Source organism: Hypanus sabinus, chromosome 9, assembly GCF_030144855.1.
Source record: "Hypanus sabinus isolate sHypSab1 chromosome 9, sHypSab1.hap1, whole genome shotgun sequence".
Lineage (NCBI taxonomy): Eukaryota > Metazoa > Chordata > Chondrichthyes > Myliobatiformes > Dasyatidae > Hypanus > Hypanus sabinus.
In genome coordinates, this window is record NC_082714.1 from 48,225,047 (window position 1) to 48,252,503 (window position 27,457).

At 41.0% G+C, this 27,457-nt stretch overlaps 1 protein-coding gene across 6 annotated transcripts in view; it reads right to left on the reverse strand.

The window, feature by feature from the left end:
- rhbdf1a (rhomboid 5 homolog 1a (Drosophila)) overlaps positions 1–27,457 on the reverse strand; it is a 373,026-nt gene that overhangs the window by 226,344 nt on the left and 119,225 nt on the right. For 4 of the 6 annotated variants that reach the window (XR_009513976.1, XM_059979627.1, XM_059979625.1 and 1 more), the window contains one exon: positions 3,447–3,515. The exons of the other annotated variants lie outside the window; for them this stretch is intronic. The gene's annotated coding sequence lies outside the window, so the exon portion shown is untranslated. The remainder of the gene's footprint in view (positions 1–3,446; positions 3,516–27,457) is intronic. 6 annotated transcript variants of the gene reach the window in all.

Below are 27,457 nucleotides of genomic sequence, written 5' to 3' on the forward strand. Positions count from 1 at the left end.
AATTACATTTCTGCATGCAACAAAAACATTTTGAACTCCGAAAAAAAGACGTTGGGTTGAAAGTTACTTTTAAGTAAAATACTCAATGTCTATTTGAGTCCTTCTTGTATTTATGAAAAACGCCGAACTTAAATTTTCCGCCAGCAGCAAACCAAAAATAACATCAGCCAGCTGTCAGCCTGAAAAATAAAAGGACTACTTCACTGAACAATGAAAAAATATGAATATACATAAAATAATAGGCAATTAAAATATTTATCATACTTGGTTAATGGGATTTCTGCTCCTGGACCTCAGCGCACAGCGTCTGCACATTAGGGCTGTATATGACGTCACCTTCATCTTTACACAGGATCGCAAGCTGTCATCTGTGAGGCGTGCGCGATGTTTGTTTTTAATAAAGTTCATGTTGGAGAACACCTGCTCACTTACATATGTGGATCCAAAGATCGACAGGACTCAAAGCGCATACTTTTTAATGTTTACATAAATGTCGGGCATAGCATTCCATGTTTCGAACACAAGTTTGTCCGGTTTTGGAAGGTTTTCAATATCACTCCATTTGTGTTTCTGAGCAAGAACGGCCTTCTGACGGGCAACATCTTCAAGGTCTGCTGTCAAGCGTCTAAACTTGGACACCCATATGTCTTTGTCGGCTATGTCGGCCAGTTCCATCTCAAGATCAGGTTGACTCACACCTGCCAATGCAGTCGTATTCAGTAGGGAAGGATCGATGCTTAAGGGAGTGACCGGGAAGGATAATGTGTTTTTTTCCTCTCTGAACTCACAGAAGCGTTTCCCAAACGATGTTTGCATTGCGATGATTGCAGAATGTAAATACTCCGAAATTATCATGTCGTGACCTTGTTTGAACTCTCTCAAATTGGGGAAGTGAGACAAAGTGCCTTTCTGTAAATCTCTGGCAAGCAACGTCAACTTGCGCTCGAATGCCAAAACATCCTCCAACATGTGCAGGGCTGTACGTCCTTACCCCGTTGAAGAGCTGTGTTCAGCGTGTTCAGGTGCGCTGTCATGTCTACCATGAAGTGTAGCTTTTCCAGCCACTCTGGCTGTTCCAGCTCAGGAAAGGTGAGCCCTTTGCTGCCCAGGAAAGTTTTCACTTCTTCCAGACACGCGACAAAGCGTTTCAGCACCTTCCGTCTGGACAGCCAGCGATAAAAACACGTTGTAGCGGTGTCAGTAAACTGCAGTCAAAGATAGCTTTATTCGAACTAAACAGCCTTGCTTTTAAGCCTCCCTCAACCCAGCCCCCATGGACGCAGATGCTGCAAAAGACGCGTACTCACAAACCCCCGTAGGCTATCTCCCTTAGCCGGAATGCTGGCTAATTGTGAGCCGTTTCGGATGTGCCAGGAAATGTGTCGCCACACTTAGATTGTACAAGATCACCATAATCTTCAAATTTAGAATTACATTTCAAAAGCTAACAAACTAACATAAAATACATTTTAATTAAATACTGACCAATTATTTCCCAAAGCCACAGGGAGCCGCAGCACAGAGGTGAAAGAGCCACAAATGGCTCGGGAGCCGCAGGTTGCCGACCCCCGGCCTAGATCATCGCTGATGAAAATTTAACACACTGAATGGCATCGGTATACAAATACAAGAAAACCCGCAGATTCTGTATATCCAAAGCAACACACACAAAATGCTGGAGGAACTCTACAGATCAGGCAGCATCTATGGAAAAAAAAGAGTAAATAGTGGAAATTTCTTCGGAAGGGTCTCGGTCAGAAATGTCGACTGCTTCCTTTTCCCCATGGGTGCTGAGCTCCTCTAGCATCTTATGTGTGTTACGTCAGTACACGTGATGAATGAGCTCAAGACAGACTGCTTACCAATTGCACAAATTTAGAATTGAAAACAACGGTGATCCCAAGTAATCTCATTATAAAATGAAAGGGAGAATGACTGCTGTGAGGACTATGTATTAAAATATTTTATAAATATTTGAATCTATGAATTCATCATTGTATTTATACAAGTTTAAAATTTGATCAAATTGTAATTTTGCATTAAATATTCTCACTATACCGTACACAAGGTCTTATATTTGGACAATACTGAGAGTTTATTACACACAAAATGCTGGAGGAACTTGTTTGTGTCTGACAGTTTATTAGTTCCTTTTATGTATTGAAAACACCAATTACTAAAAGAGAAGCCTCCCCATATATCAGATGAACCTCAGAACCACGAGGCCCTTCGCGAAAGGTTATAGTTGTTCTGCCAGTAACTGTTGCCTTTAACAAGAGGAAAATGCAACATTGAGCACTTGCCAAAGTGTTCAGGAGTCCTGACAGTAAATTGCGGTATTTGAAATTCTACCCAAAATCTCTAACCCTGTTAAGGCAGCAGAGGGCAGAAATTAGTAACAAGTTAAGCATTTTTGCTCTTGGCAATTTGCAAGCTAATACATCAAATGTTCAGCACATCCAAGAGGAAGCAACCAGTGTTAATTGGGATGACTCTGAGCAAAGTTAGCATTACTTTTACTTTCCTCAGGGGAAAACCAAGATTGTTTTCCCTTTTCCTGAAAGCAGTGAGCCATACTTTGCAACTGATAGGGCCCTACACTCATAGGCAAATGATTTAAGGCAGATAACTTTAAGTATCAACTACAATAATCTTTTAACAAGATGTTAAAATTAATCTTACACGACAAATATATTGGAACAGCCCCATTGCATGTATTTCATTCAAATTTGCTGCTGCTGCATCTTAAAAGGTAACAGTATTCAATTATTTTCTCCTTTTGCTATTATAGATTTTCCTTTGTCAAAGGTAATATTTAAGTGCCTTAATTTTGAAAAGCCCATTACCAATTCTTAAAAGTCATCAAATTTAAAAGTGCAAATTCAGGAAAATTGCTCATATTACGTGAGTAACATAACGGAAGAACTCAGCTGACCTATTTATTCTGTCCACTCTACTTCCATCAGACTGAAGATACAAACATCTGAAAGCGTATACCACCAGGCTCAGGGACAGCTATCAGACATTTGAATGGACCTCTTGAATGATGGACTCTCAGCCTCACAATCTACCTTGTTATGATTTTGCACTTTATCGTTTACTTTACTTTGCATTATTGTCTAATCTTATTCTAGCTCAATGTACTGTGTAATGATTTGATCTGTATGATCAGCATGCAAGACTAGCTTTTCACTGTACCTTGGTACAAGACAATAACAAACCAATGGCAACACTTCAAAAATAAAATGCAATATTGCCCATATGTTTCAAATAACTATCACCAGTATTTCCTTTCCTATTTCTTACTATACAAGACCGAAAGCCCCAGGAGGTATCCTTGCTAAAATTAGTTAACAGACTTCATGATTCAGAACAAAATTACAATAACTGACCAAACTTGATGGGGTGTTTTTTTTGAGAGTACAAATCTGAAAAATCTGTCATACCTGTAAAATTGTGGATTTCAGACGAAGTCTCCACGTTTAAAGCGATTCCAGCTATTCAAGGATTAAATCCTGAGGAAGTAAAAACAAAATGAATGACAAGAATGAGTGAAACGCTGCAATAAATTTATTGCCTCGCACTTCAGCCCAACAATGCAATACAAATTCTGAAATGCAAGTCATTCTTCCAGACATTAGAACAGTAGCCAGAAACAATGAAATCCAAGGTGTTAAAGTATCAATATAGCCTCAAACTTGCCGGGCTAATTGTAGGGAATTCTTTATTTTTTTATCATGTTAGCGTTTTATTATTTAAACACATGCTGCTGTTGCTTTCACATGTCTGACTGCGCTAAATGTGCTTGCTCAACATGTTCTATCCATTATCTAGAACAGTATAACACAGGAACAGGGCTTTTGTCCCATGTCTGTGGCAACCATGATGCCAATTTAAATCAATCCTATCAGCCTGCATATAGTAAACACTCAGTGGCCACTTCATTAGACACATCTGCTCCTTAATATAAATCAGCCAATCATGTGGCAGCAGTTCAATACATAAAAGAATGCTGACATGGTCAAGATTAGCTCAATTTTTCTCTGGAACAAACATCAAAATGGGGAAGAAAATGTGATCCAAGTGACTGACTGGAATGATTTTTGATGCCAGATGGGGTGATTCGAGTATATCAGAAACTGCTGATCTCCTGGGATTTTTATGCACAACAGCCTCTAGATTTTACAGAGAATGGTGCAAAAAACAAAAAAAAAAATCCAGTGAGCAGCAGCTCTGTGGGCAAAATATCTTGTTAATGACAGAGGTCAGAGGAGAATGGCCTGAACAGTTCAGGCTGACACAAAGGCGACAGTAACTCAAATAAACATGTGTTACAACAGTGGTGTACAGCAGGGCATTTCTGAATGCTCAACACATCAGGCGTTGAAGTCAATGACCCTATTTATTAGGAGGTACCTAATAAAGTGGCCTCTGAGTGAATATTCCTCCATTCCTTACCTGTCTAAAATGTCTCAAATGTATCATCCTGCTTTCATCACCTCCAGGGCACCAAACATTATTTCAAAAAAAAACAAACTTGCCTTACAAATCCCCTTTAAACTCCCTATCCAATCCCAAATTAAAATTTATTTGTCTTAGTACGTGACATTTCCATCGTGTGTGAGAAAAAAACTATTTACCCTCTCTTTCTATGCCATATTCAATTGTATCAGAAGGCTTCCTAACTTTAACTGTTGTCAGTTGTGGTATCACATTCTGAAGCACAGTAAATTAACTTAATGCTGGCTGAACCTTCAGGAGCTCTAAGATCACCCAAGTACTTTAAAGAGCCGTATCAGAATCAGGGTTAATATCACTGTCTTACGTTGCAAAATTTGTTAACTTTATGGCAGTAGTACAATGAAATACATCACAGATATAAAGGAAAAAATCTGAATTACAGTATATTATATATAGTTTATACATACATATATACACACACTTATATCGATATATATAAAATAGCAGTTAAAATAAGTAGTGCAAAAAAATAAATAATAATAAGTAGAGAGGTAGTGTTTGTAGGTTCAATGCCCATTCAGAAATCAGATGGCAGAGGGGAAGAAGCTGTTCCTGAATTGTTGAGTGTGTGCCTTCAGACTTCTGTACCTCCTTCCCAATGCTAACAATAAGAAGAGTGAGTCCTGAGTGGTGAGGATCTTTAATGATGGATGCTGCCTTCCTAAAGTACACTCCTTGAAGACATCTTGGGTATGATGGAAGCCAGTACCTATGATGGAGCTGATCAATTGCAACTAATAGCAAATGCAGCCTCCCTGCAAATATTTCTTTTGGATTCATTGTGAAATCTGCTTCATGCTGGCATTGATTTTCATTCTCTCACGTTCTTCTGTTACAAGAACTAATCTTCCTTTTATGAACAGATTTTCACCTGATTAAATATCTCCATTGGTCTCATACATTTGTATGAAATAGATTTATCAGCTCATGTGGGAGTCTCCAAACTTAGTCTCGTGTTGTGTCTACTACTCAGCGAGATTAGACTTTCAAATTGACTAATTTCCACCCTCCCCTCCTCCAGCTCTCCTTTCCACCTTTAATGTATTAAATTAAACAGCATTGATAAAAGTGTTTAATGTTAATGCTTCAACATTCAGTTCAGCCATTCACCTACACACATTAGTGAGTCAGTGATGGCATAACAGAATACATCTTTATGAATGCATTTCCCTCTCAATTTACTCCAAGTTTCACTTCATGACTCATTTTCAGACTCAAGTCCAACGTTTCAGGAGTAAACTTGTTTCTCCCCTCATCGTTCTCTGACTTTATGCCAGCTTCCCAATGATCTGCCAGTCCAACTCAGCCTTGCTAACATGGACATTAAATGTTCCAGACCATACACCCAAACATGCTGCATCACCACACTGACGTCATGATCACAGCAATGCTGAATCACAGCAACACTGGTTTTCTCCCACTCTGCCTTATGGCAAAATAAATCGGTACTAATGTGCAGCTGCAGCTTGGAGTTATCTAGCCAGTTCACTCTAGCTTTATCAACATTCTTACCCTCTTCAAAAACAAATGATATAGCACAGGAGCTAGTCAGTCCATCAGAACACTTTGAAAAATTTGAAGGGGCAGAAGCATGAAGGGATCCTATTACCATCAACATCTTCTCCTCCTTCTCCCACCCCCCAATTTCAACAAGGTTTGCTTTCTTCACAACTCCCTGATCCAATCCTTCGCCACCCCCGAGGACTACCCTTTCACCCCTGCCATCTGAGGACTAACACTGCCCTCCCAGAAGAGGGATTGTGACCTCTTCCTACATGGTCTATCTCATAACATGATCTCCTCTGGCACTGTGAAACCAAGCCTAGACTAGGCACCATTTAACAGAGCACCCATAAAAACCATCACTCAGCCTATCATTGTAACCCCATGCATCACCTACCAGCCACAGTTGGCAATCTTTTCCCTCTCAATCCTGATTCAGGGTCTCAAATCAACATGCTGATTTACTCCTTTTGCCTCTACAGACATGAATTGAACTGCCTAGTTCTTCCAGCATTCGACTTTTTTTTGTTAAAGGAGCATTCGTCTGCACAAGAAAACATCTGCCTACAGCCCTATCCCAATGTACCATTAAACTAAAATGCTACACTGTAGAAAAGGCATTTAACACATCATGCCTCTGCCACTTTGGTGGTCTCTTCAGTTTTTAATCCAGTGATTCTTTTCCTTTAAATACTTATGCAAAATTCCCTACTGCAATTCATTGTTGAATCTGCCATTACAATCTGCCAGAGTGGCTGGTGTTGGAGTGCAGAACATTGGAGTGCACAGGCTTTGGTTCAATAGGCTTGGGTGAGACCAGGCTGAGAATTTAAGTTTCTAGTTTCTTTCCCCCCACCCCCAACTTTCTTTGTCAGTAAGAATCACTAGTGCAGTAAGAATCACTCCAGGGCAAGTGTTATGAACTTTGTGTGAGATGTAGGAACTCTGGCAGATCTCGAATCTCCCTGAAAACTAGATCTGCACCAAGTGTGTCGAACTGCATCTTCTTGGAGACCTTGTTAAGGCACTGGAGCCACAGCCTGATGATCTTCAGTTCGTATGGGAGAATGAAGACGTAATAGATAGGAGCTACAGGGAAGTAGTCACTCCATAGTTGCAGGAGTTAGGTACTCGGGTGACTGTCAGGAGAGAGAAAGGGAATGGGCAGCCAGTGCAGAGTACCCCTGTGGCTCAATGATAAAGCTCTGGATACTGCTGGGGGCACAGGAGGGTTGGGGGGTGGGGGGGTTTAAAAACTAATTTACCAGGAGAATGGGAGTCAATGGATTTCAGCGGTTGATATACAACTAGATGCAGTGTGTAGTGAGACTGTGAGGAAGGACAGGCAAATGATTGGGCAAAATTGCAGTCAGTGGAAAAAGGTAGATTTTGTAAAGTAGTTAGAAACTGGCAGGTATGACATCATGGGCATCACTGAGTCATGGCTGAAAGATCATAGCTGGGAGCTTAACATCCAAGGATACACATTGTATCAAAAGAGCAGACAGGTAGGGAGAGGGGATGGGAAGGTGCTCTTAGTAAAAAATGAAATCAAATCCATAGAAAGAGGAAAATGTAGAATGCTTGTGATTAGAGATAAGAAAATGCAAGGGCAAAAAGGACTCTGATGGGAGTTATGTACAAGCCTCCAAACATAGCCAGAACATGGGATACAAATTCAACAGGAGATAAAAAAAATGTAAAAGGGCAATGTTATGATTACCATGGAGTATTCCAATGTGCAGATAAATCAGGAAAATCAGGTTGGTGCTGGATCCCAGGAGAGGGAATTTGTAGAATGCCTGCAAGATATTGAACAAGCTCCAAATACCTGGGTCTCTGTACCTTCCTCCTCATCGGGAGATCACAGTCAGTGCAGATCGGAAAGAATATCTCCTCACTGAGGATCCACACCGGCGCACCAGAAGAATGCATGCTTTTCTTACTGCTCTTCTCTCTCTACGCCCACAATTGTGTGGCTAGGCACAGCTCAAAAAACATTTATAAATTTGCCGATGATGCAACTATAAACTCTTCTCAGGCATCCAACCAGGTACAAGTATCGATTATAATCAATGTTTCAATGACAGATTCCGCCATCTTCATCAGGTATGATGGCAGAGCCTGTCATGGAAAAGTCCTGTACCCGCCTGGAAGCCCGAGACAAGTTTATTTGTCATATATGTTGGAAAAGCACTAGACCATTTTTGACACAACTGTAGTCAACAGAATTTCAGATGGTGATGAGGTAGTGTACAGGAGTGAGATAGATCAGCTGGTTGCCTGGTGTCGCAACAACAATCTCGCACTCTACGTTATTACAACCAAGAAATTAATTGTGGACATCAGGGAGAGAAAATAGAGGAAAAAACACCAGTCCTCATCGAGGGATCGTCAGTGGAAAGGGTGAGCAATTTCAAATTCCTGGGGGTCAGCATCTCTGAAGATCAATCTTGGGCCCAACATAATCGAAACAATTACAAAGGCATTAGGAGTTTGAGGAGACATGGTATGTCACCAAAGAATCTTGCAAATTTCTAAAGATGGGCCACTGCAAAGGATCGGGAAAAAGCTACAGAAAACTGCAAATTCAGCCAGCTCCATCATGAACCTCCCCAGCATCAAGGACATCTTCAAAAGGCAATACCTCATTAAGGACCCCTATCACCCAGGACATGTCCTCTTCTCATTGCTACCATCAGGGAAGTTCTGCAGGAGCCCGAGAACACACACTCAATGTTTCAGGAACAGATTCTTCCCCACTGCTATCAGATATCTGAATGGACCATGAACCCACGTAAACAACCTCACTATTTTTTGGAGGTGGTTTTTTGGTCTTTTTTCCACTACTTATTTAACTTGATTTCTTTACACATTTCTTAAAATAATTTAGTTATCTTTGATTATGGATTGCAGCATACTGCTGCTGCAAATTAACATTTCACAACATATGCCGTGATATTAAACCTGAATTTGAGATTGCTTTTTAGAGCAGTGTGTGGTTGAGCCCACTAGAGGAAAGGCAATGCTGGATTGGGTGTTGTATAATAAACTAGATTTGATTAGGGAACTTAAGGTGAAGGAACCCTGATGAGGCAGTGATCATAATATGATAGAATTCACACTGCAGCTTGAGAGGGAGAAGCCAAAGTGAAATGCATCAGTGTTAAAGTGGAGTAAGGGAATTAGAGGCGTTGGGGGGGGGGGGGGGGGAACTGGCCAAAGTTGATTGGAAGGGGGCAATAGCAAAAAATGATGGCAGAACAGCAATGGCTGGTGCTTCTGGGAGAATTCAGAAGGCGCTGTATAGATACATCCCACAGATGAAGTATTCAAAAGGCAGGATGATGTAACCATTGCAGACAGGGAAGTTAAAGACAGCATAAAAGAGGTGAGTGTGTAGAACTGGGCCATTGAAGAGTGACACTAGAGAGATAGTAATGGGGGAAAAAGAAATAATGGACTAATTTATTAAGTATTTTGAGTATCAAGTTTGCCGATGGGTCTTATCAGCATGAACAATGGGTCAGCTTACAGAGAGGAGGTGCAGCAGCTAACGGACTGGAGCAGAGCCAACAACCTGCCTCTGAATGTGAACAGAACAAAAGAGATGGTTGTTGACTTCAGAAGGACACTGAGCGACTACTCCCCACTGAACATTGACAGCTCCTCGGTAGGGAGTGTTAACAGCACCAAATTTCTTGGTATTCACCTGCCGGAGAATCTCACCTGGTCCCTCAACACCAGCTCCATTGCAAAGAAAGCCCAGCAGCGTCTCTACTTTCTGTGAAGGCTGAGGGAAGTCCATCTCCCACACCCCCCCCCCCCAAATCCTCATCACATTCTACAGAGGTTGTACTGAGAGCATCCTGAGTAGTTGCATCACTGCCTAGTTCGGAAATTGCACCATCTCAGATCGCAAGACCCTGCAGCAGATAGTGAGGTCAACTGAGAAGATCATTAGGGTCTCTCATCCCGCCATTATGGACATTTACACTACACGCCACATCCGCAAAGGAAACAGCATTATGAAGGACCCTGTGTTCCCCTCATACAAACTCTTCTCCCTCCTGCCATATGGGAAAAGGCATCAAAGCATTTGGGCTGTCACAACCAGACTATGTAACAGTTTCTTCCCCCATGCTATCAGACTCATCAATACCCAGAGCCTGGACTGACACCAACTTACCACCGTCTATTGTGCCTATTGTCATGATGATTATTTATTGTAATGCCTGCATTGTTTTGTGCACTTTATGCAGTCCTGGGTAGACCTAGTGTAGTTTTTTTCTGTGTTGTTTTTACGTAGTTCAGTGTAGTTTTTGTACTGTTTCAAGTAGCACCATGGTCCCGAAAAATGGTGTCTCATTTTTACTGTGTACTGTACCAGAAGTTATGGTCGAAATGACAATAAAAAGTGACTTGACTTGACCTGACTTTTGCATCAGTCTTCACTGTGGAAGAACTAGCAATATGCCAGAAATTCAAGAGTGTCAGAGTGACAGAAGTACATGTAGTTGCTACTACTAAGGAGAGGGAGCGTGGGAAGCTGAAGGGTTTGAATTCAGCTTGACTACACCCCAGGATCAGAAAGAAGTAATTGGAGATTGTGGAGGCATTAGTAATGATATTTCAAGATTCACTAGATTCTTTAATAGTTCTGGAGGACTGCAAAATTGCAAATGTCATTCCACTCTGTAAAAAGGGAGAGAAACAGAATAAAGGAAATTTAAGTCCACTTAATCTGACCTCACTGGTTTGAGAGATGTTGAAGTCCATCATCAAAAGTGAGGTTTCAGGGTACTTAAGAGGCACGTGATAAAATAGGCCAAAGTCAGCATGGTTTCCTTGAGGAGAAATCAAGTCTAACAGACCTGTTAGAACCCTGAGGAAATACAAACAGGATAGACAAAGGAGAATAGGTGAATGTTGTTTACTTCCATTGTTAGAAAGCCTTTGACAAGGCGCCGCACATGATACTCTTTAACAATCTAATAAGAGTCCGTGGTTTTGCAGGAAATATACTGGCATGGATAGGAGACTGGCTGACTGGCAGGAGGCAAAGAATGGGAATAAAGGGGGCCTTCTCTGTTTGGCAGCCGTGACTAGTGTTCCTACTTCTTTTCACATTGTAGGTCATGCACTTTTATAGAAGGAACAAAGACAGATTATTTTCTAAACAGGCAGAAAATTCAAAAATCAGAGCTGCACAGGGACTTGGATGTCCTCATGCAGGATTCCCTAAAGGTAAATTTGCAGGTTGAATCAGTGGCAAGGAAGGCAAATGCAATGTTAGCAAGAGGACTAGAATATAAAAGCATGGATGTTATACTGAGGCTTTATAAGACATTGGTCAAACCACATTGTGAGTACTGAGAGCAGCTTTGAGCCTCAGGCCTCATATCTAAGAAAAAATGTGCTAAACATTGGAGAGAGTCCAGAAGAGGTTCATGAGAATGGTTCTGAGAATGAAAGGTTTAATTTTTGAGTAGTGTTTGATGGCTCTGAGCCTGTACTCGCTGGAGTTTAGTAGATTGAGGGGAGATCTTACTGAAACCTATTGAATATTGGAAGGCCTAGATAGAGTGGATGCAGAGAGGATGCTTCCTATAGTAGGGAAGTCTAGGACCTGAGGGCACAGCCTCAGGGGTTCCCAACATTTTTTATGCCATGAACCAATACCATTAAGCAAGTGATCCTTGGACCATAGGTTGTGAACTCCTGGAACAGAGGGACATCCATTTAGAACAGAAATGAGTTGGTATTTCTTTGGCCAGAGAGTAGTGAATCTGTGGAATTCATTGTCACAGACAGCTGTGGAAGTCACATCATTGGGCAGATTTTAAAGCTGACATTGAAGGGTTCTTGATTAGTCAGGGCATCAAATGCTATAGGGATACAGAGAAAAGGGTTGAGAGGGAAAATAAATCATCATAATGGACTGATGGAGCAGACTTGATGGGCCAAATAGTCTAATTCTGCTCCTATGTCTTATGGTAACCTTGAGGCAAGGCGCTGCATGCCGGATCACAGCTAATGCGAATTGTGTTTCACATTGATTACTGGCTGTTTTGCCAATTATACGAAACCTGATTTATCAGATTATCAGCATTTCTACTGTAACATTTTGCCTCATCTATATCTGAAACACTTTATAATTTGACAACATCACCAAGCTTCCCCTTAGGTCCTCAAAAGCAACTTCCCCAGTCTTTCCTCAGAAATGAAGTCAAGTCACTTTATCATCATTTCAATCATAACTGCCAGTACAGTACATAGTATAAATGAGACAACGTTTTTTAGGACCATGGTGTTACATGACAGTACGAAAATTAGACTGAACTACGTAAAAACAACACAGAGAAAGCTACACTAGACTACAGACCTACACTGGACTGCATAAAGTGCACAAAAACAGTGCAGGCATTACAATAAATAATAAACAGGACAGTAGGGCAAGGTGTCAGTCCAGGCTTCGGGTATTGAGGAGTCTGATAGCTTGGGGGAAGAAACTGTTACACAGTCTGGTCGTGAGAGCCTGAATGCTTCGGAGCCTTTTCCCAGACGGCAGGAGGGAGAAGAGATTGTATGAGAGGTGCATGGGGTCCTTCATAATGCTGTTTCCTTTGCGGATGCAGCGTGTAGTGTAAATGTCCGTGATGGCAGGAAGAGACCCTGATGATCTTCTCAGCTGACATTGCTGCTACAATTAGAATATATTGTCTCTGCACTCTCTATAAAGCTTTCAGCCTACCTCAATAATGGAATACAGAAATGGGCAATACTCTTGCTGCAGGCTAACAAATAATTTATAAAGTTTCAGTATCACTTCTTTGTTTCTTGTTATCTCACAAGCTATAAATAAACCCAAGGATCACATGAGCTTTTGTAATAAGTTTCTCATCACATCTATCCCACTTGGACTTGTATATATAAATCTCTATGGTTATTCCTGCACCCCCTTGGTCTAAAATGCAGTTTACATTTATCCTGCCATTTTGTCACATGCCATGATTGTCCATTTTGTAAGCCTATTCTGCACGTGGGTTACTATCCTCCAACTTTTCTTTATGCAAGGTTTAACATTCCACGCTGTTTTAGAATAGACTACTGCATAACAATTCAATTACCGGTTATTGGAGTAACAGAAAGTCGAGTTTGCTGTTACTCCTGAAGGGGAATTAGAAACATTACAAACGGAATGGAGTTTAAATGTTAGCAACATTGTACAAAGCGAATTGAAGCCAACACACCAATCCTAATCTCATTGAAGTATCTCATTGGTTTGGCAAGAACATTTTTGTTCAGGACAGGATTTCTATTTAAGAACTAAGTACATTAAGAACTACCAACATTCAAATATTATTATAGTAGTTTTTGAAATACTATTCAGTGATCCTAAAAACAACAAAGTCTTTCCAAAATGTAAGTCTTTTTACTTACAAAGGTGCCCTGCTGCTTCTATTAGAAGGAATCAGATTGATAGAATGCTGATTGCTTAAAGCAATTACCGTAAATTCCGCACTATAAGCCGCTACTTTTTTCCCACGCTTTGAACACTGTGGCAACACTGCGGCCTATACTATGGTGCAGCTAATGCATGTTTTTTTTTCATGCCGCCAAAAACATTTTGCCTCGTAACAGTAGACCAATAAAATTGATGAGTAGTTCACAGAGGTCCAATGAAATTGTACGATAAATCAAGCGCACTTTCACAATTAAATTATTGTAAATCAGTCATTTGTACTCACCCTCATCAACATGGAAAACACTCGAAGAAAAGCATATGATGCAGCTTTTAAGTTAAAGGCGATCAATCTGGCGGTTGAAGAAGGAAATCGAGCTGCTGCACATAATCTTGGCATAAATGAATCGATGTTGAGACGGTGGAGGCGCCAGCATGAAGAACTGAGTCAATGCAAAAAGACGACAAAAGCTTTCTGAGGTAATCATAGCAGATGGCCCGAACTTGAAAACTTTCTTGAAGACTGGGTTAACACACAGAGAGCAGGCAGCCGTGGTGTTTCCACCGTGCAGATCAGACTGAAGGCTAAAGCAATCGCCACCAAAATGAAAATCGAAGATTTTAGAGGTGGGCCATCGTGGTGTTTTAGATTTATGAGACGAAAAGGCCTGTCCGTCAGGGTACGCACGACTCTGTGTCAGCAGCTCCCTCCCGACACGAGGAAAAGCTTGCTAACTTCCGCACATTCACTCAAACAAAGATAGCGGAGAATTCCATCGGGCCAGATGATATCATAAATATGGATGAAGTACCTTTGACGTTTGACCTGCCTCTCACTCGGACTGTTAATAAAAAAGGTGACTCGTCCATCACACTGAAAACAAGTGGCCATGAGAGAACGCATTTTACTTGTGTTCTGAGTTGCACAGCATCCGGACTAAAGCTTCCACCGATGGTGATTTTTTAAGCGGCTGACAATGAAAGTTTAGTGAAAGTTGCCATCAAGAGTACAAACTCAATTCCAGCTGTGATTCCTGGGGGAACCACGAAGTATTTGCAGCCACTGGACATCAGCGTGAACCGGGCATTTAAAGTGGCGCTGTGCGTTGAGTGGGAGGCTTGGATGACGAGCGGCGAGAAGAGCATGTTTAACTCAAGTCTGCCAATGGATCCTAAATGCGTGGAGCCGTGTCACAACATCCACCATCACCAGCGGGTTTCGAAAGGCTGGACTGCTGCGTGATGAAGAGGACCGCGTGCGCTCAAGTGAGAGCGACAACGAAAAAACTGAAGTGAGTAACGAGATCCTGAGGTTTTATTCAATTCGGACACTGAAGAAGAGGACTTTGATGGTTTTAGTGCGCAGGAGGAAGATGAAGAAGGCGATCAATAACTTTTCCTGGTAGGCTGCAGTATATATATTTTTTTTACCAGTCGTTAGGAGATATTGGAATGTTGTTCATGCACTGTTCAGTAAAAAAGTATACGCAACGTAATTTGTGTGTTACCGATAAGTATGTATATTTAAAAGTAGCTGTGTTACAGGCACTGTTCGAAAAAAAAAGCATTTGCAATATATATTTGTTTATGTTACCATACGGATTTAATTAAAAGTTAAAAAATCCTCACGTGTAATATCTTTCTGTGTAAATATCTCATATTACAACGTGGGGCACCTGCGGCTTAAAATCCGGTGCGGCCTGTACAAGTACAAAATTGATTTTCTTTCTAAAATTAGAGCGTGCGGCTTTTAATCAGGTGCGATCTGTAGTCCGGAATCTACGGTAGGTCAAAGGTCTGGGGAACAATACCCATTCAGTGGCACCATGTTCTGCCCAAGGTTCAATTTCACTGAATCCTTAGAACTGATCTTTAGAGACCTTGAGAGACAGGTGCAGAATTATGCCATTCAGCCCATCGAGTATGCTCAGCCATTCAACCATGGCTGATCTTCAAACCCATTCTCCCCATAACCCCTAACCAATCGAGAACCCAGCAATCACTGCCTGAAACGCATCCAAATTGAGACAGCCTCCACAGCGACAGACCTGTGGCATCAAATTCCATAGATTCACCACTGACTGGCTGAAGAAAATCCCCCTCATCTTGATTTTAAAAAGGGACAACCCTTTCATTCTGAGGCTGTGCTCTCAGATACCAGACTCAGCTACCAATGGAAACATCCTCTCCACACACAGTCTATTCAGGCCTTCCGGTCTCTGAAAAGTTGTAATGAGGTCTCTCCACCCTCCTGCAACACCCAACACATCCTCCTGAACTCCATCGAGTAAAAGTGCAGAGACAAACACCTTCCATTCTGGGATCATCCTTGTGGAACTCTCTCCAAAATCCAGTACAGGTTTCAAGCCACTCGTTAGGGCGCAATTAAATGATCAGACCCAGATAAATCACTTCAAGTTGCCAATTTCCCTTCTCGAACGAGCAACCCCCAACTTCATTTCTAGATGCTACAGTCATGTCAAACAGGCTTATTGATATAAATACAGGAAACATTGGAAATGGTCACCTGGAGTGTAGCATCCATGGAAAAGGAAACAGTTACCATTTAAGGCCTGGGATGCTTTGCGAGAACCTGACCAATATTTTGATAAAAGATTAAGAAAAGTTAGAATCAGAATCTGTTTTATTATCACTGACATACGTCATGAAGTTTGTTGTTCTGTGGTAGCAACACAGTGCAATATATTAAAATCTACAGGTTGCAACAGGAGGGAGATAAATAAAGTGAAAGAAAGCAAAATAATGAGGTAGTATTCATGGACAGATCAGAAATCTGGTGATCGAGGGGAAAAAAGCTTCCTCAAGTGCTGGGTGTGCCTCCCTTACCACCTCTCCAGTGAAGAGAAGGAGACATGTCCTGAATAGTGAGGGTCCTTAATGATAGATACTACTTTCCTTAGGCACAACCTTTTGATGATGTCCTCAATGGAGCTGGCTGAGTCTACAACTCTCTACAGTTTTGATCAATCCTGTGTATTGGAGCCTCCAACCTGCCAGAACGCTCTCCATAATACAGCTGCAGAAATTTGCCACATATCAAATTTCCTTAAACTCCTAATGAAATATAGCCACGGGCATGCCTTCTTTGTGGTTGCATCAATATGCTGGAGCCAGGGTGGATCTTCAGAATTGCTGACACCCAGGAACTTGAAACTGCTCACCCTTTCAACTGCTGGATCTCTGATGAGAACTGGTGCGTGTTCTCCCGATGTGATTATATTGGGTTCTCGGTCCACAAAGCTCTGAACTCAGAAGAGTTTAAGTCCTATCTGATGCAGATATTTATGGGTTGTTCACTATAGGGAGGACATTCTGTAGCCACCTATTCTTGAGGACATTCTGTAGCCACCTATTCTTAAGGACTAGCTTACTTCCCTGTTTGGTCTCTGCAGTGAGATTTAGCTGTCAGTACCCACTGCTTGAGTTGTGGGCCCCCTTCCCTGCCAAGGAAGAGATGCTTCCAGCTAACAAAGTCATTTAAACAGTTTATTTTTGATAATACATGTTTCAACTTAGACAAATAGTTCTTACACATGTTTAACACTCAGAGGATTTCTGATATAGAAAAGAGTTCCAAACCACAAAAAATTACAAACTGGAAAGGATTTCCAAACTCAGGTAAAAATTCTTATGAATTTGAAGAACTTACCAACAAGTCACCCCATCTTTCTATCATTCTCCTCATCATTCCTAACAATCCCCAAAGTTCTTGATATTTATACCGTTTTCTATGAGATGACATCATTTGCATACAATGTTTTCCAGATAACATTGCTGGGACAAAGTAACTCACACAGATGGTTTTAAAAGCTTCTGGTAACAGAGATCTCAAATGCCTACAATTAACGCTGTGAGGCTGGCCAGCTGAATACAAAAACATCCCAATGTACAAACACATTTAAAACCGGAGGAACTCAGCAAGCTGGGCAGCATCTACTTTTAAACCTTCTCGTCTTTTTTTCCTCCAGTCCTGTCGAAGGGTCTTGGCCTGAAACATGACTGTACTTCCCCCTCCCCCCCCCCCCCCAATAGACACTGCCTGGTCTGTTGAGTTCCTCCATCATTTTGTGCGTACTGCTTGGAGTTCCAGCATCTGCAGATTTTCTCTCGTTTGTAAAGATGTTTAATGTGCTAAGTAACATGACCCCCATCATCTTACATTTGGCTAATGCAGACAAGAACTCTCCTGGCAATTTCATTTTGCAAACCAGTTCTCTGAGCAGCCATCCCCTACTGTGGGCTAGCAGCCTGTGCTTTTAACTTTAACTGAATACTGCTTGTAATTTACTTTTAAAAACTGGAGACTGGTTCTTACTTACAACAAAAAGCTGAGCAAAGAGCATTTGTTTTAAGTTTAACTTTATCAACAAACTGTGCCAGAAATCTAAGGCGAGTAGTAAGTCTCTCAGGCCCTGGAAAATGAAATTCCATTGCACCCCCGTCGCCCCCTTCTTGAAATCCACAATCAATTCCTTGGTCTCACTGATACTGAATGCAAGACAGTTGTGACACTGCTCAACCAGCTGATTAATCTCACCCCTGTAAGCCTCCTTGTCACCATCCGAGATCCTGCCAACAACAGTTGTGTCGCTGGTGAATTAATACATTACATTTTAACTTTGTCTGTAAACATAGAGCTGTACTGACACAATATGCAGCACTTGCCATTAATTTTCAGGGTAAAAATAACACTATTCCAGGAACTAGGCTGCCCCTGTATAGTGTCTCTTAATAGAGGAAAAGCAGCCCATGAAGTGTTCCATTTAGACCAGGGATTGTACTGAGTGGGAGCAAATGGGAAGTGGCTGACTGCAGTGGAATGCTGTACTCTGCCTGCCTGGGACAGTTAGTTCATCTGGCATTGAACATTTAAGTGAGGAATAACGGTTTTGAAAACAAAATTAAAATACCAACATTTCTGAAAAATGAAACAAATAGAAACTAATAGTGTGTCAGGAGGTGAAGTTTCTGAAGCAGCTGGCATAATCTTCACAGCAAAATAAAGTTTGCTCCATTTATTTAAATAACACATCATGATTTTATTCCACAACACAGAAATAGTGAGAGAATGTTCCACAGTGGAAAACATATAAATTGTATTGTGAAAAACTCCATTAAACATCCTTGGAGCTCAGTACTAAAACAGGACAGAAAAATATCTTAAAAGTATGCAACAAACAAATACAAGGGCAAGCATAAATCAAAAGGAAGAATTTGGAGCTGCAGGCAGTATTCTTCAGCTTCTGCAGAATAAAATAATTTAAGAACTAGCCGTATGGCCCAATAAAAATTCACAGATTACACCAATAGGTTTCCTGGGACCTCCTCATTCCTACCAGCTGCATAGAGTTTAAGAACAGCAATTCCTATATACTCACCTAAGATTCCACAAGCAATATGAAGTTGCAAACCAGGATCAGAGTCTGAAATGTGAATGGAATGCTGGAACTTCACGATTAGAAGGCAATCTTCTGGTACAATACATTGCCAAATTAGAGCTAGTCTCGAAGTACTTATACTATCATTTTCAATTACATGTTGCTTTATGGTGATTACCTGCAGTTCTATCCTCTTCATCTTGGACTTGGGGCAAACCATCCACAACCCTACAGCGCCAAAATAACATTTCATTCTGATCAACAAATGGTGCTTACCTCTACTTTTGGAAAGTAGAAAGTAGAACTAGACTGCAGAAAATAGTCATTTACAGGAACATTCAGTTGTTCTTGGCCAAGCACAATCCTTCCATAAACTACAACTCATCCAAAACTTTGCATCTTGTAGCAAACTTTCACCCTCCACACAACTTCAATAACCATAACATCTTACTGCCACCTTGACAGCTCAAGGCCTCATCTTCCAGTCTTCAAACCCTCTTCCCCGACCAAAGCCCTGCTAGAAGAAATATCACCCATACACAGTGAGCTGCACTGGTGAAATGAAAGGATTGAACTCACACATGATTAACAAACTTGCTAGCAACAACTAAGCAGTTACTTACTTGAGGAAGCAGGTAATGAACTCCACAGTTCTGGTTTATCCAGTCAAAAATGGGAAAATTACAAAAGGTTCCGATACCTGGAAACACAACCATCTTCAGACTGACTAGATGACCTTTGAGCCTTTTACTGCACAGAAACCAACCTGTGGCCGATTTGACTCTTTGAAAGCAAGGGATATGGGGACAAGGCAGGGACTGGGTATTGATAGTGAATGATCAGCCATGATCTCAGAATGGCGGTGCAGACTCGAGGGGCCAAATGGTCTACTTCTGCACCTATTGTCTATTGAAATGCAGCAAATGCACAGCAAAGTACAGGAAAGATTTTGGTTCCTAAAGCCCCCATTCCTAGATGAGCAGCAATCTAGCACAGCTACAACACCAGGCAACGTGAGAAATTGCTCCATATCCTGTCCTTGAAAAAAGATAAATTTAACCGTTACTGCCTTATGAACCTTCACCCAATCACAGTAATGATAGGAATTGCCAATATGAGCATCATGCACATCAATCAACTTACTTATCCTGTCCAAGTTCTCTGGGACCACTCTCTAAGGAGTCCAAGTAAAATTAAAGTCAATGAATTCTATCTTGACCCTGAAAGGTTCAAAAAGATTCGACGTTGATGTTGGAGATGGATCAATCCAACAGAACACTGCTGGAGGATTTTTCCAGACAATGATTCGGGTCTAATATTCTGTAACAGTTTCACTCAAGACCAAAGCTGTCATCACAAGATCAAAAGATACATCTGTTCAGAGACTGTGGTACTCAACTTCATTCACAGCTTCTTAGATAATGAAGCTCATGTCCAATGTACAAGATTCAGACAATATTTCAGACCTGGGTTGTTTAGTAACAAGTTACAGGTGATACATGGTCACAGGTAATGGTCTTCTCAAACATTAAACACAATGACATACATTCTGGAGGGGTAGCATTAGATTTGACAACCATGAGACAAGGTCAATGGCAGGGCATTCAATAATTGATGACCCTCATACCCTCAAGTTTCTCTGCAACATACACCGCACAGATCAGTATTATGATAAGAGTCCTTAACATTCTTTGGATGACCAACACTACAACATCCACAAATGACCAAGCACAGAACATATTGGAAACTGAAATAAAAGAAAAAATTGGAATTAATTTTATTACTGCATTCCTCTTTCACCAAGACTTTATTAAAATGGACCATGTTCACACTGCCCATTATTCCATTATATGTCTACTTTCTAACCACTCTCATTGCACAAGGAAAGTTTTAGAAGGCCTTTGATGCAATAAGGCCACTAAAGTGCACAACATTCACAGATGAGGAATAACAATACCTTCATCAAACTAATTTGTTCATATACCACTAACATATCCCAGCTTTTCTTCCTCATTTGTTTCTGCAATTTCAATACACATGGAGGAACTTTTCTGAAGCAACAAAGTGTGCTGGAAGACCTCAGCGGGTCGACCCATAACGTCAATTTCATACCTCCCACAGATGCTGCCTGACCTGCTAAGCTGCTCCAGCACATTGCTGATTCCAGCATCTGCAGTCCCTCTCATCTCCAACAGCTTTGCTGGCTGTATTGTTCAAATCTGGATACCAAAGATTTTGGCCCATGCAGAGTCGAAAACTGCAGCCAATGGATATCAGGGAACAGTGATTTCAAACATTTTTGCCAGATTCATTTAGGCACCATTTGAACTCATTTTCAATTTTAACCTGCCTGGACAAACAACTAGGGAGTGTACCTGCTGAAAATTGGTAGGGTTCTTTAAAGTGCAGATTATCATCAGGCCCAGTTGTAACATCCAGGGATCTGCACAGGTCCAACTGAACAGAAAGTAAAAGATTAAAAGGGCAAGTCTTCGGTCCAGTGGGCTAATATGCTTAAGTTTTCACTAGTTAGGAACCCTCCTCCCCCTACCGCACGTCTACAGGGCTTTTCCCAGAGACTTCCCCAAATGTCAGGGCTTGCTCTGACTCCAACCTGCAACAACTTGCTCCATTGAGATGGCAGGCATTACCCATATGGTTTAAAGAAGGGAAAAGACAAATACTGAGTAACAATTTTCCAGGCTTCAAGCTGCTGAGATCAAAAATGGTTATCCACTCCATGCCACCCTCTTCATCCATTCCTGTGCTGCTGTTATGACGATCCCAGGGCCTAACTGCATACAAGCGACAAGAGCAGACAATAACAAGCCTTGCTTATTGCAGCTGTTGAGGGTTTTTCCTAATGTTACTGAATTCCCTTAAAGACTTGAGAATGGAATAGAACAGTAAGCTCAATTTTAAATTAAATTATTTGAAATATGTGAATCTTCTCTATTACAATCCAATGGGCTGATTGATCAGTGGCAGGTTGAACACCGAGCAGAAACCAAAAGCAGATTTCACACAGTAAACTGGAGTGCTGAAAGCAATGCAGATCCTGGAAATCTGAACTAAAGAATGAAAATTCTCAGGTGAGGCGGCATCTGCAGAGTGATATAAAACTGTCACTTCAGGTTGAAAATCATCAGAACCAGAACTCAGAAATCAGTTCAATTTATAATTTATGAAACTAACATGTTTTTCTCAGTCGTGAAAAAGGGTGATCAAACTGAAATATGACTCTTTCCACAAGTACTGCCTGATATGCAGAGTACTTCTAGATTTTCCCACTCCGATTCTTCAGGATCAATGCTGGGGAACCTCAGTAGGCTCCAGGTCTGCATTTGGCTGAGTGGGAAGACCAGCAGTACAGCGAGGTCCACTATGGCAGAGCTTGACAAGCAAGCTTGTAACAGGAGTCCAAAAGTTTACTGGCACTTTAAGCGACAGCAGTCTAGTCTAGAACCATGGAATCTGCAAGCAAAAATTGGGAAACATAGATGGGGTTATTACTGACAAATCAAAACTAAATGCAGATGGAGAAGGTCCCAATAACTGTTTTCACATCTTCACCACCAGTTAATATGAAAATTACAAAGGAATTTGTTAATTCATCCACAACCCAGTCAGATTTCAAAGCAGTAGTATCCAATTTAGATCTCGACCCATCAGGATAAATTTTAGGTTAATTAATGCACATTATCACCCTTCTGGAAAGCTTTGGACGAATTCAGTTCTCAGTGAAACTTGAAACAAGTCAGACTGATGTGTTTCCGAAAAGAAGCCTCATGCTCTGTAGTGTGGTCTTGTGTTTGCTAACTCATTATAAATCTAAAATAGGATGCAGCTGCCAATGTGTACAGCAGTGTCATAACATGGAGACAGATCACACTAATCTGCAATGCAGGGAATGTTAGCAGAAAGTTCTGAACAGGAGTCGTTGAGAGACTGCAGATGTTGGAATACGGAGCAACAATCTGCTGGTCGACCACAACACGTCACGCAGAATCAGTGGGTGGAAAGGAATCAAAACCCTGCACCAGAATGTACAAAATGGAAGACGCTTTCACTGTAGAATCAATAAAATTCAAATGATAATTTGGCCCTTTAAGGATTACATGGAAAAACAAAATAGATAGAATTATATCTTCGTTAAGTAAAAATTAAATGCAAGGAAATATTTCTCATCTAAGTCTCTTAATATTTAACTGGCTGTACTTGTTATAAGTCTCACACTTCCATGGACCTTTACCCTCAATTTATAGGCACACACAACTTGCTGTAAAATTGACCTCAATTAAGTGATTTCAAGGTGAACAGTTGTTGTCATTTCCTGTGGCAACACTTTTATTAATGCTACTATGATGCAAACCAGGAGCAGGAGCAGGCCATTCAGCCCTCCTGAACATGTGCTTGAATTCAACAAATTCATGGTTGATCAGATTGTAACCTCAACTCTGCATCTCTACTACAAATCTCCCCAGCACCCTGTACCCACTTTGGAGGAATTTTCAATGATTCACAAAAAAAAACAGGGAAAATGCACATCATCCGTCTTAAATTGGCAACCTCTTCTTCTTAAGTAGGGTACATTCTCCCTCATCGTCACTTGAATTATTTTACATCCTCTATGAACTATATGAATGAGTTATACATCAAATCAGAGTCAGAATTGATATCATTAGCATATGTCATTAAATGTGTTGTCTTACGACAGCACTAGACTGCAATACATAATTTAAAAATTACAAGTATATAAAGAGAAAGAAAATTAAATATGTACTGCAAAAAGGAAAAAAAAATACTGAGGTACTGTCCATGAAGGGAAGAAGCTGCCCCTGAATCACCGAGTGTGTGTCTTCAGTTTCCTGTACCTCCTTCTCGATAGTAATAATAAGAGGGCATGTCCTTCCTGGGTGATGGGAGTCCTTAATGGTGGGTGCTAATATTTGAGGCATCACCTTTTGAACACATCCTTGATGCTCAGGAATCTAGTGCCCACAATGGAGCTGGCAAAGTTTACAACATCCTGTGGCCTTTTCCCGATCCTACAAAGAGGCCCCTCCATACCAGATGGTAATGTAATGAGCTAGAATGCTCTCCACTGCAGATCTGTGGAAATTTGTGTCTTTGGTGACATTTCAATTCTCCTCAAAATCCTAATGCAATATAGCCACTGCTGTGCCTTCTTTGCAATTGCATCAACATGTTGGGCCCAAGATCGATCCTCAGAGATTCTACCAGACAGAGAATTGAAACTACTCACCCTTTACACTGTTTCTTTGACTTCCCCTTCCTGAATCCACAATCAATTCCTTGGTCTTACTGATGTTGAGTGCAAGGCTGTCACTGTGACACCACTCAACCAGCTGGGACTATCTCGCTCCTGTACACCTCCTCATCACCAAATGAAATGCTGCCAACAATAGTTGTGTCATCAGCAAACTTATAGATGGTGAGAACTGTGTCTGGTCACACAATGATGGAACGCTGACCAATATAATATAAAATAGAGCTTCACGTTATAGTATGTGTTTGAAAACAGAAGCAGTACATCCTAGAAGCAAAGGCAGTCAGCTTGGTCTCCACAAAGAAGGTGCAGCTACACATATCCATTGATGAAAGGAGAGGCGAGGTACACATCTTCTGGCCACTCTTGCACTGTTCAAGGTGGTGATGAACTGCAGTCTCCATTGAAATCATGGCTCAGATACGGTTGGGGTTTTTTTTTGGGTGCATAGGGATGGTTTAGGGGACACAACAGGGAGTTACTGGTCAAGTTAGGGTTTAGGGTCAGTTATAGGGAAGCTAGAAGTCAGCTGGTGTGTTCCATGGGTCAAAGGCCAGCAACCCTGATTGACAGATGTCAGGCTGGCAAGCACTGGATGAAGAAGAGTGAGAATGAGGACTGGTCAGGGACTGGATGTCCTGGTCAGGGACTGGATGTCCATGTGGGCAGAAAGCATGAGTACTAATGACCTCCTAGATTGGTGAGCTGGCAAGCCTGGACTTCAGGGTCCTTTATTGGTGAAGAACTGGGATTGATACCAGAGACTGAGGTCAGCAAGTCGAAATATCAAAGCCAGGAGTCCACAGAGGAAGTCAGAGGCCCAGAGGCATCCTGTTCTGGGGTTGGAGGCACGTGTGTGAGTGGGAGGCGGGAAAAGGGGCTTGCTCTGCTGTTGCTGCTTGCGTTGTTCTGCTAAACACTGTGAGCATGCTCTGTACGTGCTGGAATGCGACACAACACTTGCACATCCTTAGGTTGTGTTGTCTGTTAACACAAACGTATTTTACTGTATGTTTTGATGTCCATGCGATAAATAAATAAATTAATCTGAACCACTGGTCTCAAAATCATAACAGATGTACCATTGGAGCCAGTACATAGCTCCAGGCAAAATCAGAATCAGGTTTAATATTACTGGTGTATGTCGTGAATTTTGTTGTTATGCAGCAACACCTTGAAATATACAATTAAAACTGTAAAGATACATACAAAAATTAAGACATACTATTAATATTAAACTGGCTTTTGATTTTAGCCAGTATTATATATTATTATACATTTTACAGGAGAATATCAGGGTAGCAGAGCTTCACCTGAAGCTTAATAGAAGTTGGATGATGCAACAAGACAATGATTTGAAATACAAGAATAAATCAGCAATACAATAGTTTAAAAAGAAGAATACCTGTGTATTGTAATGGCCAGATCAGAGTCCAGACCTTAACCCAATTGAGAAGACATAGCATGGCCTGAAAAGGGCTGTCCATGCAAGTACTGACAAACTGAAATAGTTTGTATGGAGAAATGGTCTAAAATTTCTTGTCATCATTATGCAAGTCTGATCAGCCCCTACAGGAAACATTTGGTGGAGGTTATTGATGCTAAAGGAGATTCTACCAGTTATTACATACAAGGGTTCACAAACTTTTTCTAGCCTGGACTGTGAATGATTAAACAATGTGTTCAATAAAGACATAAAAAGTACAACTGTTTGTGTGTTATTAGTTTAGGCACATTGTGTTCATCTATTATTATGACTTAGATGAAGATCAGTCCACATTTTATGAGTAGTTAACGCAGAAAACCTGGAAACTTCTAAGCGTTCACAACCTTTTCTTGCAACTGTATGTACAAAAAGAGAGGGGAGAAAGTATGAGGTAGTGTTCATGGGTTCAATACCCATTCAGAAATCTGATGGGAGAGGAGAAGCTATTCCTGAATCATTGTGCGCGCCTTCAGGCTCCTGTAGGTTAGCGCTCACGATGCAGCTGAATGATTTCAAATTTTCTGTAGCTTATTTTGATCTTGCGCATGCACCCCACCCACGGCCAGCATACCAGATGGTGATGCAACCGGTCTGAATGCTCTCCATGGTGCACCTATAGAAATTTCAGTTGTATCAATCACCTAACGAAATATAGCTGCCATCAGGCCTTCTTTGTAACTGTACCGATATGTTGGGCGCAGGATAGATCCTCAGAGAACTTGAAATTGCTCACCATTTTTGCTTCTGATCCCTCTGGGAAGACTGGCATATGTTCGCTCATCTTACCCCTTCTGATGTTCACAATCAATTCTTTGGTCTTACTGACACTAAGTAGTATTTGACTGCAAATTGCCTTCTGTACGAAACATTGGCCCCATTAAGTGGAATTCAAATGACCATCAATTACTGGAAGATCAACAGCAGTACAGTTGGTAGATTACATCCTTTCATGCCTGAGTGAGACAAAACAGAGATCTGCGGTGGTCCATTCCACAGCTTGGGATAGAAACCACATTATTCTGACCAGAGAATTGTTTTAATAAACACATGTCTTATCAAAAACTAATTTAAAAAAAAACAATTTAATAACAAAGTTAAGACCTGGAACACATAAATAATTCTATGAATCAACATTTGTTTCAACCCCAAAAGGATGATCAATTATCTTGAAACACAGACAACTGGTAATTGATGAGACAACCTTGGTTTCAAACATTTTAGAGTTCACTCAGAAGTGAAAAAAAAACACAATCTTGATTCCAGTAGATTCAAATTAAATGCTCCTCAAGTGTTTCCTCCTATTAGGTTCTGGTCTCTAGAAAGACACCAGAGGCAAACAGGAAACACTTGGGGAGCAGCTTTTTTTATATATAACTTTATGTTGCCAATTGAAGTAACTATTATTTTCAAAGCTGTTGAAGATAGGGTGGAGCGTAATAGATCCAAGTCAAGAATCGACATTAAATTCCAAGAGCTGAATAGGAAACCAATTGCAGAGTTTTCATGGCTCAAATACCTCAATACCTACAAATCCTCAATTTCTGGACAGGACGAGTCAGAGATGCAAGTCTGGATGGCAACTGAGTGCAGGATTTTTCTTCTCGTTTTCATTCCCAGTTGTCTAACACGAGTGGACATATTTGCAGTCACCTTTGAACACAAGTTGCTCAATAGGACTAGTGCTCTTATTACAGAAGCCAAGAACATTGCCAGAGGTTTGAAGCCAATATAAGCACCACCTTTTAAAGCATTAGCAAAAAGTACTTGGATTAACTTGGGGTATCCAGTCTGCG